Source organism: Lemur catta, chromosome 9, assembly GCF_020740605.2.
Source record: "Lemur catta isolate mLemCat1 chromosome 9, mLemCat1.pri, whole genome shotgun sequence".
NCBI classification, from domain to species: domain Eukaryota; kingdom Metazoa; phylum Chordata; class Mammalia; order Primates; family Lemuridae; genus Lemur; species Lemur catta.
Genome location: NC_059136.1, coordinates 99,308,028 through 99,326,311, shown reverse-complemented (window position 1 = coordinate 99,326,311; position 18,284 = coordinate 99,308,028). Strand labels below are relative to the sequence as shown.

Genomic DNA, 18,284 nt, shown 5'->3' with positions numbered 1-18,284 from the left:
ATTGCAGAGGATAAGTTTTTTAATTTTACTGAAATCCAGATTTTTGACTTTTTTTTTCCATGAAACATGTCTTTGGTGATGTATCTAGAAAGTCATCAACAAACCTAAGGTCACCTAGATATGATTTTGTCCTATGTTATTTCTAGAATTTTAATAAAATTGTTTTACTTTTAGGTATATGATCAATTAGAGTTAATTTTTGTGAAATTCTATTTTCATTTTTCATTTACTTAGAAATATTTTTAATGTCTCTTGAGATTTTTTTCTTTGATCTATGTGTTATTTTAATAAGTATTATTTAATCGCCAAATGTTTTGGCATTTTCTAGATATCTTTCTGTTATTGATTTCTAGTATAGTTTAGTTTTATTGTAGTCTGAGGGCATACATTTTATGATTTATATTGTTTTAAATGTTTTAAGTTATGTTTTATGGCCCAGAATATGGTGTATCTTGATGAATGTTCTATATGGACTTGAGAAGAATGTGTACTTGGCTATTGCTGGGTGTAGTCTTTACAAATGTCAGTTTTATCCAATTGACTGATAATACTATTGAATTCAACTGTAATCTTACTGATTTTTTGCCTATTGGGTCTGTCCATTTCTGATAGAAAGATGTTGAAGTTACAACTACAGTAGTTGATACATACATTAATCCTTGAAGTTCTATTCATTTTTGCCCTCACATATTTTAATGCTCTGATGTTGAATGCATACACATGAAAGATTATTTAATCTTAGAGACTTGACCCATTTATGATTATGCAGTACTTCTTTATGCCTGATCATTTTGCTTATTTTTTATTCTACAATTTCTGAAATGGGTCTGTCTACTCTAGCTTTTCTTTTGACTAGTGTTAGCATTGTATGTCTTTCTCTATCCTTTTACTTTAAACTATAAGTCTTTTCATATTATATTTAAGATGGGTTTCATAAAGACAACATAAAGTTGGTTTTTGCATTTTGTTCCACTCTGACAATCTCTACTTTTTAAATGGTGTATTAAGATCATTAACATTATACTTATTATTGACAGAGTTGGATTAATGTGTATAATATTTATTATTGTTTCCATTCGTTACCCTTGTTCTTTGTTCCATTTTTGTCTTCTGTTCTTTTTTTGAATTTTTTTAATTTCAATGGCACATTTTATGTTTCCATTTTCTCTCCATTCTTAGCATATCAGCTACTTCCTGCTTTTACTTTTTTTTAATGGTTGTCCTAGAGGTTATAATACGCATTTACAACTAACTAATCTAAGTCCACGGCAAATAACCCTACTCCGTTTCACAGGTCATGCAAGTGCCCTATAATAGCGAAGTATTCCTAATTCCTCTATTTCATTCCTTGCATCTTTGTTGTCATTCATTGCACCTATATATAACCTATTATCATCAAATACATTGTTGCTATTATTGTTTTGGACAAACTGTTGTATGTTAAATCAATTAATAATAAGAAAAATCAAAGTTTTATTTTTCCTTCAATTATTCCTTCTCTAATGTACTTTTTTTCTTTATGTAGTTCTGAGTTTCTGGCCTATACCATTTTCCTTCTCTCTTGAGAACTTCTTTGAACATTTCTTGCAAGACAGGACTATTGGCAACAAATTCCCTCTATTTTGTTTGAGAAATTCTTTCTCTTTCACTTTTGAAGGATAATTGTGCAAGATACAGAATTCTAGGTGCATGTTTTTCTCTGTCAGCTTTAAATATTTCACTATACTCTTTTTACTGTGTGGTTCCTGAGAAGAGATGGGATGTAATTCTTATCTTTGTTCCTCCATAGGTAAAGTGTTCTTTTTTCCTTCTAGTTCCTATCAAGATTTGTTCTATATATTGGGTTTTCTGAAGTTTGAATATAATACACTAGGTATTTAGTGTGTGTGTGTGTGTGTGTGTGTGTGTGTGTGTGTGTTCATGTTACATAACTTTCAGGAAAATCATTGGCTGGTATAAATGGAAATATAAGCAAACAGACAAGTGGGCATACACATATAGTAACATGTTTTATTTATTGGTAAGTCTTTGGTTATAGTGGCAAACCCTGTGGGGTTGATACACCCTCTAAAACAAAGTGAAAGGTGATCAGGAGTTCTGTTTTATTGAGGGAGTCAGAAGAGGAATTTTTGATAATGTTTTATTAACTTGAGATCAAAAGGATTTTTGGTTAGTGTTCTAAGCTGAAGATATAGCCTGGAGTAAGGAAACGCTGTGACAATTTTGGAAATTGAAGACAGGCCAGCAAGGCTGGGACGAGCAAAGGAGGGGAGAGATAATATAGTTGGGTGTCAGATGATACAGAGTCCATGGACAAAATTTTCCCATTTACTATTTTACAGGAAAGCCACTGGTAGTATTTGAGCACAGGCTTGGCAGGGGTGTACTTTACCAGAACATCTGGGTGCTGGTGAGAATGGACTGGAGAGTGTGGCTAAAAGCAGTGTCTTGAATCTCATGGTACCTACTGATGGAGAGAAACATGCTGATTCAAGACACAGCCTGAGTGTACGATTGACAGAATTTGGTGATGGATTCTGAGAGGTAGAAGAGAAGGAAGGAGACTCTCAACTTCTTTACTTCAGAGCTTATGGTGAAAGCAACGGGGTAGATGAAGGTGTTGTCATCTGAAATGGAAAAGACAGCAGGAAGAGTCTTCAATTAAAAGGTTTTAATTTTTAGATTCTCTCAGAACTAAGTCATACCTGAGCTGAGGAAGAAGATGCACATGGCAAATTAAAAAATAATAATAATATTACTAATAGAAAAGTTAGTATCATCAGCAAATGGAATCTCAGAGGTGGAAGCAGAATTGTTAGGCCACACTGCTCGTTACAGATCCATGATTTAATTTTAGGCTTTTCTAACTCCCAAATGTATGTTCTTGACTATTGAGCTATGGAGCTAGTCAAGCTCACAATTTTATGAAGTCTGAAAAATTCCTTTAATCACATCCATTCTAAAGAACTACCATGTTATAAGCACCACATAATCTGTTTGTTATATGCATATTATTTCTAATCCTTTTCCAAACCTTGCAGATGATTATAATTATTCATTTCTCAGAAGAGAAAATTGAGTTCTAGAGAGTTAAAAACAAACTGCGATCTCAAACTTCTATGACCCCCCAGCAAGTTAGAAAGAATAGAGTTCTTAGTAGAAAATGGCTACTTAAGCTTTGGTTAAAAAAAAAAAAAAAAGTATACACCTTCTTCATAACTAATAGTAAAATAAATTCCACTGAGGTATGAATCAAGTTTATTTGGGGAATAAAATGCTAAAATATATAGGATCATGTGTACAATGTTTAACGATATCTGCATATTTACTTAATTGCATGAATCCCCGATGGAATCAGCTATTCTGCCAAGATCTCACGCCATCCGCTAGGATAACGTACGTTGCAGGGATGCGTGGCGGGTCTGTCACAGGGAAATGAAAGCTTTGCCTGCGATTCCTCCCCACCGTCATTAGAATAGATGACACACCAGCCGTCCAGCGCAAGGAAGAGAGCACCGCTCTTTTCATGTCAGGTGTTGGAAGACCTCACTGCTAAATGATTACGGTGTCACCAGGAGGGAGCCCAGTCGCAGAATAGCGCAGCTGGAGCAGCTGCTTTCTTCTGAAGTACAATTACCTTGTTCACAGAACCAATGTATTCATTTCAGCAGATCCATTTCTTTTCCGTTCTCAGATTGCAAATGTGTACCAATGTGTAGCCTAACACAAATATGGTAAAATCTATTATATTTGAGGTCAACTAACAGTATTTTGATGTGACTTCAGATATAAGGTATCACCTCTAAATTAAACTAAAATATTGCTAAGAGACAATGTAAGCTTACAAAAACAAACAATAATGAGAACAAAAATAACAGCATGAAAGGAAAACCAAATAAAAAAAATTGAAGCCACTGCTATTAATAACTTTGTGAAAACTTAATGTATTTTTTAATGCTCTCTGGCAGGGGTAGGGAACCTGCAGCCCTCTCATTTCAAGATTGTTCTTTTTTAAGCACCAAATGAGACAAGGAAAGCTCCATCTTTCTCTGCTGCACCCCAGTTAATAAAAGGATCTGTTCTGCAAAATTTGGATTCAGTCAAAAGATGCACTTAAGGACCTAGAAGGCCAAATTTTGCTGTAAGGCCACAGGTTCTCCACTCCTGCAGGACTTTCAACCTTTTCCCTAATATATAATTTACAGAATAACTCCACTAATTTTCCCCCGGAGTCAGTGCTTAATTATTTAATTTAGGTATCTAGCTATGATGTATATTATATGATAGTTAAAGCTACATACTTCTGGGCACATCGTAGAGCAATGGTGAAGGGAATATAGCTGCTTCACCCCTGCACACCTGGGAAACGTGAGCTCAGAACATCACCTCTCTGTGCCTGTGACTCTCAGTTTATAAAGTGGGGACAGTAAGGGTGCCTACCTCACAGGGTTGCTATGGAGATTAAATGAATTACTATTTCTCATGTCTACATAATGGGGTCTGATACATATTGAATGCTATTTAAAGTGTTTGTTTTGCAAGTATTTTCCTGATATTTTCTAAATATATGTGTTTTATATATTGTCCACACATTTTATATCTGCATACCTCATTTATTATTTATAATTTGATAATCTGAATTCCTAGCTGAATAACTGTAGTCATCCCTATAACAGTTCAGCTTTTCCTTGCAATTCAAAGCCAGCTCCTGCCATATTTCTGTGATGAACACATTTTCTTTTCTTTTTTTCTGGTTAGTTTTTTTAAAAATTTTTAATTTTTTATTTACGCATTTTTTCAGAATATTATGGGAGTATAAACATTTTGATTACATGAATTGCTATTGTACAGTTTGAGTCAAAGTTATAAGTGGGTCATGACCCACAGAGTGTGCGTTGTACCCATTAGGTGTGAATTTACTTCTCTGCTCCTCTCCCTGCAACCTGCTTGATTTCCACTGAATTTTACTACCATATGTGTGCATGAGTGTTGATCTAAAAGTTTCAGTTTAGTAGTGAGCACATATGGGTTTTGTTCTTCCGTTCTTGTGATACTTCACTTAAAAGGATGGTCTCCAGTTCCATCTAGGTTGTTACAAAAGGTATTAGTTCACCATTTTTTTACGGCTGAGTAATACTCCATGCTATACATATACCACATTTTATTAATCCACTTATGTATTGGTAGGCACTTGGGTTGTTTGCCCATCTTTGAGATAGTAAATTGTGCTGCTATAAACATTAAACTGCAAGTGTCTTTTTTATGAAACATCTTTTTTTCCTTTGGGTAGATACCAGTAGTGGAATTGCTGGATCAAATGGTAGTTCTTTTAGTTCTTTGAGGTATCTCCATACCACTTTCCATAGAGGTTGTACTAGTTTGCAGTCCTACCAGCAGTGTATAAAGTGTATAAGTGTTCCTTTTTCTCCACATCCACTTCAGCGTTTGCTGCTGTTTTGGGTCTTTTTTTTTTTTTTTTTTTTTTTTTTTTCTGAAAGGGAGTAACGCTCTGTCACCTGGGCTTGGGTGCCATGGCATCAGCCTAGCTCACAGCAACCTAAATCTCCCGTGCTGAATTGATTCTCCTGCCTCAGCCTCCTGAGTAGCTGGGATTACAGGCAAGCGCCACCATGCCCGGCTACTTTTTCCATTTTTAGTAAAGATGGGATCTCACTCTTGCTCAGGCTGATTTCGAACTCCTGACCTCAAGTGATCCTCCCACCTCAGCCTCCCAGAGTGCTAGGATTACAGGCATGAGCCACTGCTCCTGGCCAAGGTACTTACTTTTTGACAAAAGCCATTCTCATTGGAGTTAGGTGATATCTCATTATGGTTTTGATTTGCATTTCCCTGATAATTAGAGACATCAAGTATTTTTTCATATGCTCACTGGCCATTAATGAGTCTATCTTCTTTTGAAAAACTTCTGTTTGTGTCTTTTGCCCACTTTTTAATGGCGTTGTTTGATGTTTTCTTGCTGATTCACTTGAATTCTTTATAGATTCTGGTTATCAGCCCTTTATCAAATGTATAGCATGCAAATATTTTCTCCCATTCTGTAGGTTGTCTATTCACTTTATTGATTGTTTCCTTGGCTGTACGGAAGGTTTTAATTTAATCAGGTCCCATTTATTTATTTTTGTTGTTGTGATTTTCTTTGGAAACAACATTGCCTGACAGTAGGGAAACATTCCTCAATGGAAGGAAACAAACATTTCTTGTTGTTGTTGAGATTGTATCCACAAAATTTCTCTTGCTTGAGTTCCTATTATAAGAATGACGTTGTTAGAGACATATAGAAGCAAAATCTTTGTGAGGCCAATGTTGTTTCCAAACATTTCTTAACTTTCTCTTGATTGATCAAGATAAACCAAACAAATGATCAAATCCTACAGCAAAAAAAAAATCAGTATATCCAAAAATTTTGGAACAATTTAAAAAGGTGCAACATATGTGTAATGGGAATACTAGTAGGAAAAAAAATGAGGAAAGGAACAGAAGAAATACCAAATTGCATATCTAGGCATTTCAGAGAACATCAAACAGAATAAAAACAAATAAACAAAAAGCAAAACAAAACAAAAAACTACACCTAGGGCCTGTTATATACAAACTGTAGAAAATCAAAAAGGAAATTTTAAGACAAGCCAGATTAAAAAAAAAAAACCCTTACTTTTAAAGGTTTAAGTATAAGAATTACACTGGCCTTCTCTTATAAACTATGCAAACAGAAAGAGGGCAGATTAAAATATTTTAAAATGTTTAAAATTTAATTAAAAAGATACTGAACTAAAATTCTGTATCCAGTGAAGTTATCCTTCAAGAGTAAAGAAGAAATAAAGATTTTCTCAAATAAAAATTGAAGGAACATGTTGCTAGTAAGTCTGCGTTGTTGGAAGTATAAAAATAGTTCATAGAGAAGGAAAATGGTATAGGTCAGTAACTCCCTATGTACAGAAAAAAAGAATGCTGAAAAAGGAATAAATGAAAGTAAAATGAGATCATTTATTTTTCTGATACTCAATTTACCTAACATATATATCTTTGTGTTAAATAATAATAACAATGATATATATGGTGATCATAGCTCATGAGTAGGTGGAATGAATGACAGGAATGTCACAAGGGACTGGAGAGAGGGAATGTGATTACTATAAAGTACCTGCATTGTCCATGAGTGAGTATTGTGTTATTTGAAAGTAGACTTACATCAGTTGTAAATGTATACTCTACACTTTAGGGAAATCACTAAAATAAATTGAAAAAAAGCAAAACTGATATGCTAAAAATGAAGTAAAAATAGAATCATAAAAATTTCAGTTAAAACTCAAAAAGGCAGGAAAAGAGGGGAAGGTAAAGAAACAGAGAAAAAGTTCAAAAAATAGGAAACAAGTACAAATATGGTAATTATTCACCCAACTATATCAACAATGACTTTAAATGTAAGTGATCTAAATGTACCAATTAAAATAGACAGTGTCAGAGTAGATAAAAATAAACAATACTCAACTATATATTGTATCAAGAAACCAGCTTTGAGCATAAGAACATAGTTTAAATGTAAAGGGACTTAAACCTAAGGCATGAAACTGTAAGAATTCTAGCAAAAACTGTTGGAAAAACTCTTGTAGACATTGGCCTAGGCAAAGAATTTATGAAAAAGACCCCAAAAGCAATCACAGCAACAACAAAACAAACAAATGGGACCTGATCAAATTAAAAAGCTTCTGCACAGCCAGATAAACTATCACTAGAGCAAACAGACAACCTACAAAATGGAAGAATATATTTGCATGGTACATATCTGATAAAGGGCTGATAACTATTAACAGAATCTATGTAGAATCCAGGAAAATCAACAAGAAAAAAATAAAAAAATATTAAAAAGTGGGGAAAGGACATGAACAAAAACTTTTTAAAAGAAGACAGACTAATGGCCAACAAACATGAAAAAGTGCTCAACATCTCTAATCATCAGGGAAATGTAAATCAAAACCACAATGAAAACTTCAGTGAGAATGGCTTTTATTAAAAAGTCCCAGAACAACAAATATTGGTGTGCCTGCAGAGAGATGAGAACACTCTTACACTGCTGGTGGGGCTGCAAACTAGTAAAACCTCTATGGAAAGTGATATGGAGTTACCTCAAAGAACTAAAAGTAGAACTATCATTTGATCCAGGAATTCCACTAGTGGGTATTTACCCAAAGGACAAAAAGATATTCTATAAAAAATACATCTGCACTGGGATGTTCAAAGTAGCACAATTCACAAATGCAAAGATGTGGAAACAACCCAAGTGCCCATCAACACATGAGTGGATTAATAAAATGTAGTATATGTATACCATGGAGTTCTACTCAGCCACAAAAAACAATGGTGAACTAACACCTCTTGTATCATCCTGGGTGGAGCTGGAGCCCATTCTTCTAAGTGATGTATCACAAGAATGGAAAAACAAGCACCACATGCACTCACCATTAAATTGGTGCTAATTGATCAAAATTTATGTGCACATATGGAAGTAACAATCATAGAGTGACGGGCAGGTGGGAAGGGGCTGAGGGGATGGGCGAATTCACACCTAACAGGTGCAGGGCACACTCTCTGGGGGACGGGCACGCTTGTAGCTCTGACCTGGGCAATGCAAGGGCAATTTATGTAATCAAAGCCTTTATACCCCCATAATATTCTGAAATTAAAAAAAAAGAAATAAAAGTAAAAGGTGTTTCTAAAAATTTGTCCATTTCCTCCTCATTTTCCAATTTGTGTGCATAAAGATTTTTGTAATATTCATAGATAATGTCACGTATCTCTGTGGCTTCGGTTGTGATTTCTCCTTTCATGTTCCTGATGGAAGTTATTAAAGATTTTTCTTTTCTGCTCTTGGTTAGTCTAGCCAGTGGTGTGTCTATTTTATTTATCTTTTCAAAGAACCAACTTTTTGTTTTATTAATTTCCCTTATAGTATTTTTGTTGTCTTTTTCATTTAATTCTGATTTGATCTTAATAATTTCTCGCCTTCTGCTGGGTTTGGGGTCAGTCTGTTCTTCCTTCTCCAGCTCTTTGAGTCTATTCATTAAGTTGTCTAGTTGTAAATTGTCTGTCTTTTTGAAATAGGCATTTATGGAAATGAATTTTCGTCTCAGGACTGCTTTAGCTGCATCCCATAGATTTTGATAAGTTGTGTCACCTTTGTCATTTAATTCAAAGAATGTTTTGATTTCTGACTTAATTTCTTCCTTTACAAAATTGTTATTCAGGAGAAGGTTGTTTAGCTTCCATGACTTTGAGTAGGAATGAGAGTTCCTGTTAGGGTTCATTATTATTTTTATTCCATTGTGATCTGAGAAGATGCAGGGTATGATTTCTATTTTTTTAATTTTTTTAAGACTTGCTTTATGACCTAAGATATGGTCAATCTTAGAGAATGTCCCGTGAGCTGATGAGAAGAATGTATATTCAGTGGATTTCGGGTAGAATGTCCTGTAGCTGTCAGTCAGGCCCATTTGTTCTAGCATTCTGTTTAAGTCTACTATGTCTTTGCTTATTTTCTGCTTGGAGGATCTGTCCTGTGCTGTCAGTGGGGTATTAAAATCTCCAACTATTAAAGTGTTGTTGTCTATGATTTGGTTTAGATCGAGTAGGATTTGCTTTATGAATCTGGGTGCGCCTAGATTGGGTGCATATATATTAAGTATGGTTATGTCTTCTTGTTGAATTGTGCCTTTCACCAGTATGTAGTAACCGTCTTTGTCTTTTATTACTTTTGTTGGTTTAAAGACTAAGTTATTGGAAATTAAAACTGCCACACCAGCTTTCTTTTGGCTACCATTTGCTTGAAATATCAGGTTCCATCCTTTTATTTTCAGTCTAAATGCATCTTTGCCAGTTAAGTGAGTTTCCTGAAGGCAGCAGATACTTGGTTTGTGTTTTTTTATCCATTGGCCCAGTCTATGTCTCTTGAGTGGGGAATTCAGGCCATTGACATTTAGTGAGAGAACTGATAATTGGGATAGATTTCTGTTTATCTTATTGGGTAGAACTTCATTGCTATGTTTTCTCTCTTGAGCCATTGTGGTGGCTAGAATTTGATCTTTAGCTCTTGGGTGGTTTTACATTCGTGGGTCTTTGTTGTGATGATCCATGTGTAACTCTCTTTTGAGTACTTCTTGGAGGGGTGGCCTTGTCTTGGTGAATTCCCTCAGTCCTTGTTTATCTGAGAATGGATTAGTAAACTGTGGTATATGTATACCATGGAGTACTACTCAGCTATAAGAAATAACGATGATACGACATCTCTTTGGTTCTCCTGGAGAGAGCTGGAACCCATTATACTAAGTGAAGTATCCAAAGAATGGAAAAACAAACATCACATGTACTCACCAGAAAACTGGTTTCCCTTATCATCACCTAAATGTACATCAGGGAAGGATACCAATTGGATATCAGACTGGGATGGGGGGTGGGGGGAGGGGGTGAGTGTATGCCTACATGATGAGTGCGTTGCACACCCTCTGGGGAATGGTCATGCTTGAAGGTGCAGGCCCGGGGAGGTGGGGGGCGGAGGGGATGGAGGTATGACTACATGATGAGTGCCAGGCGCACTGTCTGGAGAATGAGAACAGACGCACTTGGGACTCTGACTCGGGGGGATGGGTGGGACATGGAAAATGTATATAACCTAAACTTATGTACCCCCATGATGAGCTGAAATAAAAAGGAAAAAAAAAAAGTAAAAGGTGCACAAATGAAGAGAAATACTTAGGTATAAATCTGTAAAAATAGATAAAGGATCTATATTGAGAAAACTACAAAGTTCTGAAGAAATAAATTTTAGAAGATGTAAATAAATGGAGAGATATTCCATGTTCATGAGGGGGAAGAAATATTGTTAAGATGTCAGTTCTTCCCAACTTGATCTATAGCTTCAACACAGTCCCAGTCATGATTCCAGCAAGTTATTTTATGGATATTGACAAACTGATTCTAAAGTTCATGTGGAAAGCAAGAGCCCCAGAATAGTCAACAAAATAGTGAAGAAAAATAAGTAGAATGGCTGACACTACCGAATTTCAAGACTTATTATAACACTATGGTCACCAAGACAGTATGGTATTAGCAAAAGAATGAACAAATTAATAAATGTAACAAAATAGATAAGGCAGAAATAGACCCACACAAATATAGTCAATTGATCTTGACAAAGGAGCAAAGGCCACAGAGAAAGGATGATCTTTCCAACCAATGATGTTGTAACAACTGGACATCCACATGGAAGAAATGAATGTAGATTCCTCGCAACATTCACAAAAAAAAAAAAAAAAATCAAAATGAATCACAGAACTAAAAGCAAAACAAAATTATTAAATTTCCAGAACAACACAGGAGAACATCTAGGTGACCATGGATTTGGCAATTAACTTTTAGATACAACAGCAAAAGCATGATCCATTGAAGAAAAAAACATTGATAACTTGAACTTCACTAAAATTAAAAACTTTGGCTCTGTCAAAGACACTGCCAAGATAATGAGAAGACAAGCCACAGACTCTGAGAAAATAATTGCAAAAGACATATCTGATTAAGCATTTACCCAAAATATAAAACGAATGCTTAAAACTCAACAATAGACAATTAACAGTCTAATTAAAAATGGGCAAAAAAACTTGGATATCTCACCAAAGATGATATACAGATTTCAAATAAGCATATGAAAAAGAACTCAACATCATACATCATTAGAGAATTGCAGATTAAAATGAGATACCACTGTACACCTATTAAAATGACAAAAATCTAAAACATGAAAACACAACATGCTGGCAAGGATCTGGAACAACATTAACTCTTTCACATGGCTGTTGGGAGTACAAAACGGTACAGAGAGTTTGGAAGACAGTGTGAGAGCTTCTGAAAAACCTAAACATACTCTTAACATAAAATCCAGCAATCACACTCCTTGATATTTACCCAGATGAGTTGAAAACTTATGTCCACATCAACACCTAAAAATGCAGGGTTATAGCAGCTTTATTCACAATTGCCAAAAACCATCAGCAACCTTCAGTATGTCCTTCCGTAGGCAAATAGGTAAACAAACTGGTATTTCTGTACAATCAGATATTATTTAGTGATTAAAAAATGAGCTCTCAAAACACTGAAATTCATGGGGTAACCTTAAATGCATATTTATAAGTGAACGGAGCCAATCTAAAAAGACTGCATACTGTATGATTCCAGTTGGGTGATATTTTGGAAAAGGCAAAAGTGTAAAGGTAATATTAAGTTCTGTGGTTGCAGGAACTTAGGAAAGGCGGGGTGGGTAAGGAGGTGGGACCCAGGGGATTTTTAGAACAGTGAAAGGATTAGTATCATACTCTAATAGTGGACACATGACATAATGCATTTGTTAACCCATCGACCTGTACAAAACAAAGGGCAACCACTAATCTTAAGGTAAATTAAGGACTTAGTTGATAACTATGTATCAATATTGCTTTATCGATTGTAACAAGTACACTAACAAGTAACACTAACAGAACAGGTTAACGATAGGGCAATCTCTGTATGGTGAAGACGGTGTATATTGGATCACTGTGCTTTCTGCTCTGCAAAATAAAGTCCATTAATTTTTTTAAAAAATAAAGGAAGATTGATAAGATTACCAAGATTTCGGCCCAGGTCTTTCTGACCAAACTCTTTTGTTTTGGAAAGCCAAATAGTGTCCTGTAGAATGACACTAATCTACATATTAAGGATGAGGACTCTTAATACTATCCAGCACACGAGCCAAATACTAACAAAATATTTACTATAAGTGTTATAAAAAGTTATATTCTTTATATAATATATCTGATTGATCAATAAACTATTTTTGAGCAGCATTTATCTTTGCTGCTCCCTTATTTTTATGTAGGGCTTTATTTTGAGTAGAATGTGCTACACTCTGAGTCTTAGACACCATTGCCCTTTCAAATTCTGTGATTTCACAATTAGAAGTATTATTTATGCATGGAATCCTTAAAATGATTTTATGTGTGTGTTTGTAAAAAACTTATAGCATGTGCCTTCTAATCAACTATCACCTCTAGTTTTTTTTTCTTTTCATTCTTTCTTTTTCTTTCTTTCTTTCTCTTTTTTTTTTTTTTTTTTGGCTAAAAACCTAAAAAACAGTTTTCTACCAGAGTTGTGTCACTAATGTTTGGGTTGGTATACCTTATTAGTCTACTGATCAAAAGGTAGATAAAAAAGGACATACTGTATAAGTCCAGGACTTTGTTCTTTTTCTCTGCATTATCTCTAAATGTAAAAAAAATGCTTCCTGATGTAAAATAGGTGCCCAGGTTGTTGAATAAGTTTGAGTATTTAGAAGACAGAGTTCAAGGGAAAGTAGAAATTCCTTCACTTGTTCACAAAAGAATAATATTTTATTTTTCAACTGAGACTTAATTCAAACCTTCAAATCTGGAGCAGTTATATGTGAAAGCAAAGAGTTAAGATTAAGTTTTTGTTGCTTCAGTTGCTTTTGTTGCTGTTTGCATTTTTCTGGCTACATAACAGCTTGGCCAGCTGTATGCAGTACAGCATTAGATGGAGAGGTTTACTCCCAAGCTTCCTTGGAGAGCTTGGTCCCTGTACCTTTTTTAATATAATAGAAACATTTGACCCAGTACTCCTCTTGACACATTACGATGTGATCAGTACTATAAAAATAGGCAGTTAATGTGCTGGAGTTCAAACAAGGGGCGAATAAGAATTGGAGAAACAAGTCTCTAATATTTTTTTATCTGATTGTTCCATAAATGGAACTTTTTCTTCCTCATCTGCATAACTAGATTTCAAGTTCAATAAATATTTGCTATAGTCATTTCTATGAGAAATATTTGGCCAATCTGAGATGTTATTTATTCAACAAACATTTATATTAATTTATTCAACAAATATTTGTGAGACCATCCTATTGTCTGTTCCTCCTTTGAATACTGAATGATGGCACATGCAGGAAAGGAAACCGGTGAGGACTGGTGTGAGAAAAGGACATGCAGCTGAGAATAAGTTTGGACAGTGGGAAGGAAGAAACTGTACAACTGGAGACAAAGTATGGTAGGAAAGCAACTTAATCATTTCATTCTGTTTCCCAGATGAAATGAACTTGAATGCATTGCAGGACAACTAATAGTAGGGTTGAGGAGAAACATTAGTGGTGCCAGTTTTGAGGTGACAATAGTCACCTTTGCCTTGTAAAGGAAATCAACATTGAGGGTCTTAACAGCCATAGATACATGACAAGATAATTATCCTTGAAGAATAATAACAAGCTAAATGCAAATAAAGTTAACATGTTTTTCATTTTCACTACACTAGAAAATAATCAAATATTAAGAGCTGACCATTTTCCAAAAATGATTTTTGTGTGATTGCCTATTTCCACACTCTCAGATTAAATTTACTATTTCAAATATTGTGCATTTAAATCTCACTTTATCCAAGCCCCTCTGATAGTCTGGATGCCTATAAAAATGGCATAATCACTATTTGTGCAGTAGCGATTTTGTCATTACTTGCAGAACGACAATAAATATATAACTCGTTTTTGCTCCAAAGAATAAATAGGCAGCTATAAAAGGCAATTTTTTTCTCCTGCTCATTTTAGCTCTGCATGAAGTAGTTTAAAAGCTTCCAGAATAATGTACCCTTTTAACATTACAGACTGCCACCTTCTGGAAGACATAATAAACATGTAAAAAGTACATTGTGAAAAGATATATTTTTTTAGCTGGTTGAATACATACAGATATATGCAAATTCACCTGAAGACATTGATATGCTTTATGTGAACAATAATTGGCCTGCTTGTTTCTATGCTCTGTTTTAAAGACAAAAAAAATTATAGTTAATAGGAGACTAATTATGCATTACAAACATTGTTCTTTTCACATAAATCAATAGATAAAAAATTGTTTTGCTAAGCTAGGAAAGCCAGAAGTGTATTTAGATAGATGTATTTTGGCTGTGGGTGTTTAAAACACATCTATTGTTTTACACTGCCAATTGCTCAATCATGTCATATTATACATGTTCTTGAATCTGTCATCCATATTCCCTCAACAACATTGAAGCCTTATACTTAAGAACAGAAAACTAAGAAACATGTGGTTATTAATACAGAGGAAATACTGTCCACATAAGTTAAAAATAACTTTGAAAGAAAAAAAAAGTGATCATCCAAGATAGTGTTTATGTAAACTTAAATTTAATGATCTTGTTTTGTCTGTCTATATATAAACCTTGTCCACAAATCTAGACATAGCTCACGTGCTCCGTGATTATGGGCATTTAGAAACCCCGGCATTTTGGGTTGGAAAAGGAGAGAAGTCCCATCTGGTCTAGTTCTTTCCTTTCATAGGTAAAACGAGTGAGTTACTGAGAAGTTGGACAATCTGTCTGGAGCTCTCTGACAAATCCACCAGTGTAACTCTGGATCATTAAGGCAAAGTCTTCTTTTAAGAAAAACTACCTGAGATTTTATTTTCAGGAAACAAAATTGAAATGAAAACCAGAAAACAAACAAAGAAACAAAATCAAAACAAAATTGTGTCATTGAATCATTTCTTGCTTTGCTGTTTGGTCACCAGACCACTTTCTAATGGACTTACTTCCCTCAGTAGGAGTTGCCCTCAGTCAGCTTGAACAAGCTCAGCCTCCCAGTGAGCAAAGATCTTTCAGACCTACAATAAAAGTGGGCAAAGTAGGTAAATATGATCACGAGCATAGATTGAATAGATTACACAGCATTCATTGGAAAGTAGTTTATGAACCAGATACCAAATATCGGACCTTCATATTATCGCCATGGTTGGTTTCTATGTCAGAGCCCTCACCTGAGTTTACGAAACTGCATTTTGAGGCTGGAGTAGTAAAGTGAGAACAATCAAAGTGTCATGGATATTAGTGTGCTTGAAAGCAATTAAACAACTGATTAATTTTAAGAACAGAATTTTTAAAGGATCACAAAGTATAAACCAACAAAATAAAATAAAACCAAGCAGATTATTTTTAACATGAATACTAATGATGCAGTGGATTTTTAAAATGAACAAATGTAAATAGCAAACTAAAACCTAGATAAGGTTTAGGAAATGATTTCTTTTATTATTGTATTTTATCTGTAGTTGCATTAAAAATTACTATAATTATTGATTAATTAATATTTATGATTTGGTGTGGTCACTGTATCCACTATATGCTGTCTGGCCACGGCAATTCACAGCACCTTTCCCACATGAAAACACGCTCACTCCTCCCCAGCCGCCCCAGAGTGCCATCCCGTTCTTGCTCAAGGTCAAGGTTTAATCATCTAGCCCAGATCCGGGTGGAGACAGGCTTCTCACATTTGATTCCTGAGGACAGCCCCTGTTTCTGAAGGACGGTGTTGTGGGCCCCGCTGCGTCCCACCAAAATTCATATCTCAAAGCCCAACCTCTAGTACCTCAGAATATATCTGTGCTGGGGACAGAGCCTTTCAAGAGGTGGTGGAATCCAAATGAGGTCCTAGAGTGCGCCCTAAGCCAGTCTACTGGTGTCCTTGCGGCAGGAGGAGATGTGGACCCTGCAAAAGACGGCAGGAGCACGGCACAGGAGAGAGCCGGGGGAGGACACGGGGGAAGCGCGCCAGGAGGGGCCGCCGGAGAGCACAGACCTCCTGCCATCTCCGTGTCGCACCTGCAGCCCCCAGAACCGTGAGGCAACCAGTCTCTGCTAAGTCGCCCAGTGTGGTGCTTTATGACAGCCTTGCCAGACCAATACAGACCTCATCAAAGAGACAAGGCATCCTCTCCTCTCTGCACCTACTGTAGAACCATGGGCTGGGGTAGAATGGCCATGGTAGACCCTCCTGTTCAATAAAAGGGGATTTTGGAAACATGCAGCAGTTGCTGACCCGCAGAAATTCTGAAAACCGTCAAGGCGCATGCACACCCCTTGACTAGGGCTTAGGTCCAACGCCTGGAGTGGTCCGTTTGGCTCCCAGCTCTGCCCTCCAGGATCTTGGACCCGTCTTTGCACTCGTGGCCCGGCCAACTAAGGTCTTGCCTCTGCACTCTGAATCATATTTCTAATGTGCCTTTCCTTGGAATCTAAAACATATTCTTGATTTATAGAGAATGAGGTGTATTATGTACATATTAAATCAATTGTCTTAATTATATTCATTTCTACTTTATGCTTTTTATTTTTAACTGATTTATCAAGATCAGACTAAAGTCAAAGTGTACAATGATTATTGACTTTTACCAACTTTTCTTTATATTTCATACAAGTTTACTTTTAGAATTTCAGTATTACATTGTGTTATGCCTTTATCTGTGTAAATTTAACATTTCTATGGCTAAAATAAGGCTTTTCCCTCAAGTATTCTTTTGTGGTTGATACTCTCAACCTCTTTTTCATTTTATCTGCATGCACCTTGTATCTTTATCAATGCAGTTAATTTTAACTATCTTTGCTTTAACAGTCTTACTTTACCAAATATAATAGTGTTTAATTTAATTAACTGCATTTAGTTAACTTTATTGATATTATATGAATATTTGGTCTTAATTCAATCATGTCTTAATTTATTAATATAATATTTGGCATGATGACAGGCTATAATGTTACAATGGTATTTTAATGGTCCAAATACCAATGATATTTAAACCAGCATACTTTATTTTATTACTCTTTGCCTTATTTACAAATTGAAGGTTTATAGAAACCCTGCTTCAAGCAAGTCTGTAGGTACCATTTTTCTAACAGCATGTGCTCACTTTGTGTCTCTGTGTCACATTTTGGGAATTCTCATAATATTTCAAACCTTTTCATTATTATTACATCTGATCTGTGATCATTGCTCTTTGATATTACTATTGTATTTGTTTCGGGATGCCATCAACCGTGCTCATTTGTGATGGTGAACTTAATCAATGCTGTGCTTGTTCTGACTGTTCCACCAACCAATAATTCCCATATCTCTCTCCAACTTCTTAGGCCTCCTTGCCCTGTGACACAATGATATTAAAATTAGGCCAGTAAATAACCCTCCAATGTCCTCTAAGTGTTAAAGTGAAAGGAAATCACATGTATCACACTTTAAATCAAAAGCTAGACACGAGTAAGCTTAGTGAGGAAGGCATGCCAAAACCCAAGGTAGACCAAAAGTTAGGCCTCTTATACCAAACAGTTGTGAATGCAAAGGAAAAATTATTGAAGGAAATTAAAAGTGTCACAACACATGAATGATA

The 18,284-nt window shown here is 35.4% G+C and overlaps 1 protein-coding gene across 2 annotated transcripts in view; it reads left to right on the top strand.

Annotated features, from left to right (window-relative positions):
* Positions 1–18,284, top strand: part of SNTG1 (syntrophin gamma 1) — a 599,834-nt gene that overhangs the window by 159,443 nt on the left and 422,107 nt on the right. The gene's annotated exons all lie outside the window — the stretch shown is intronic.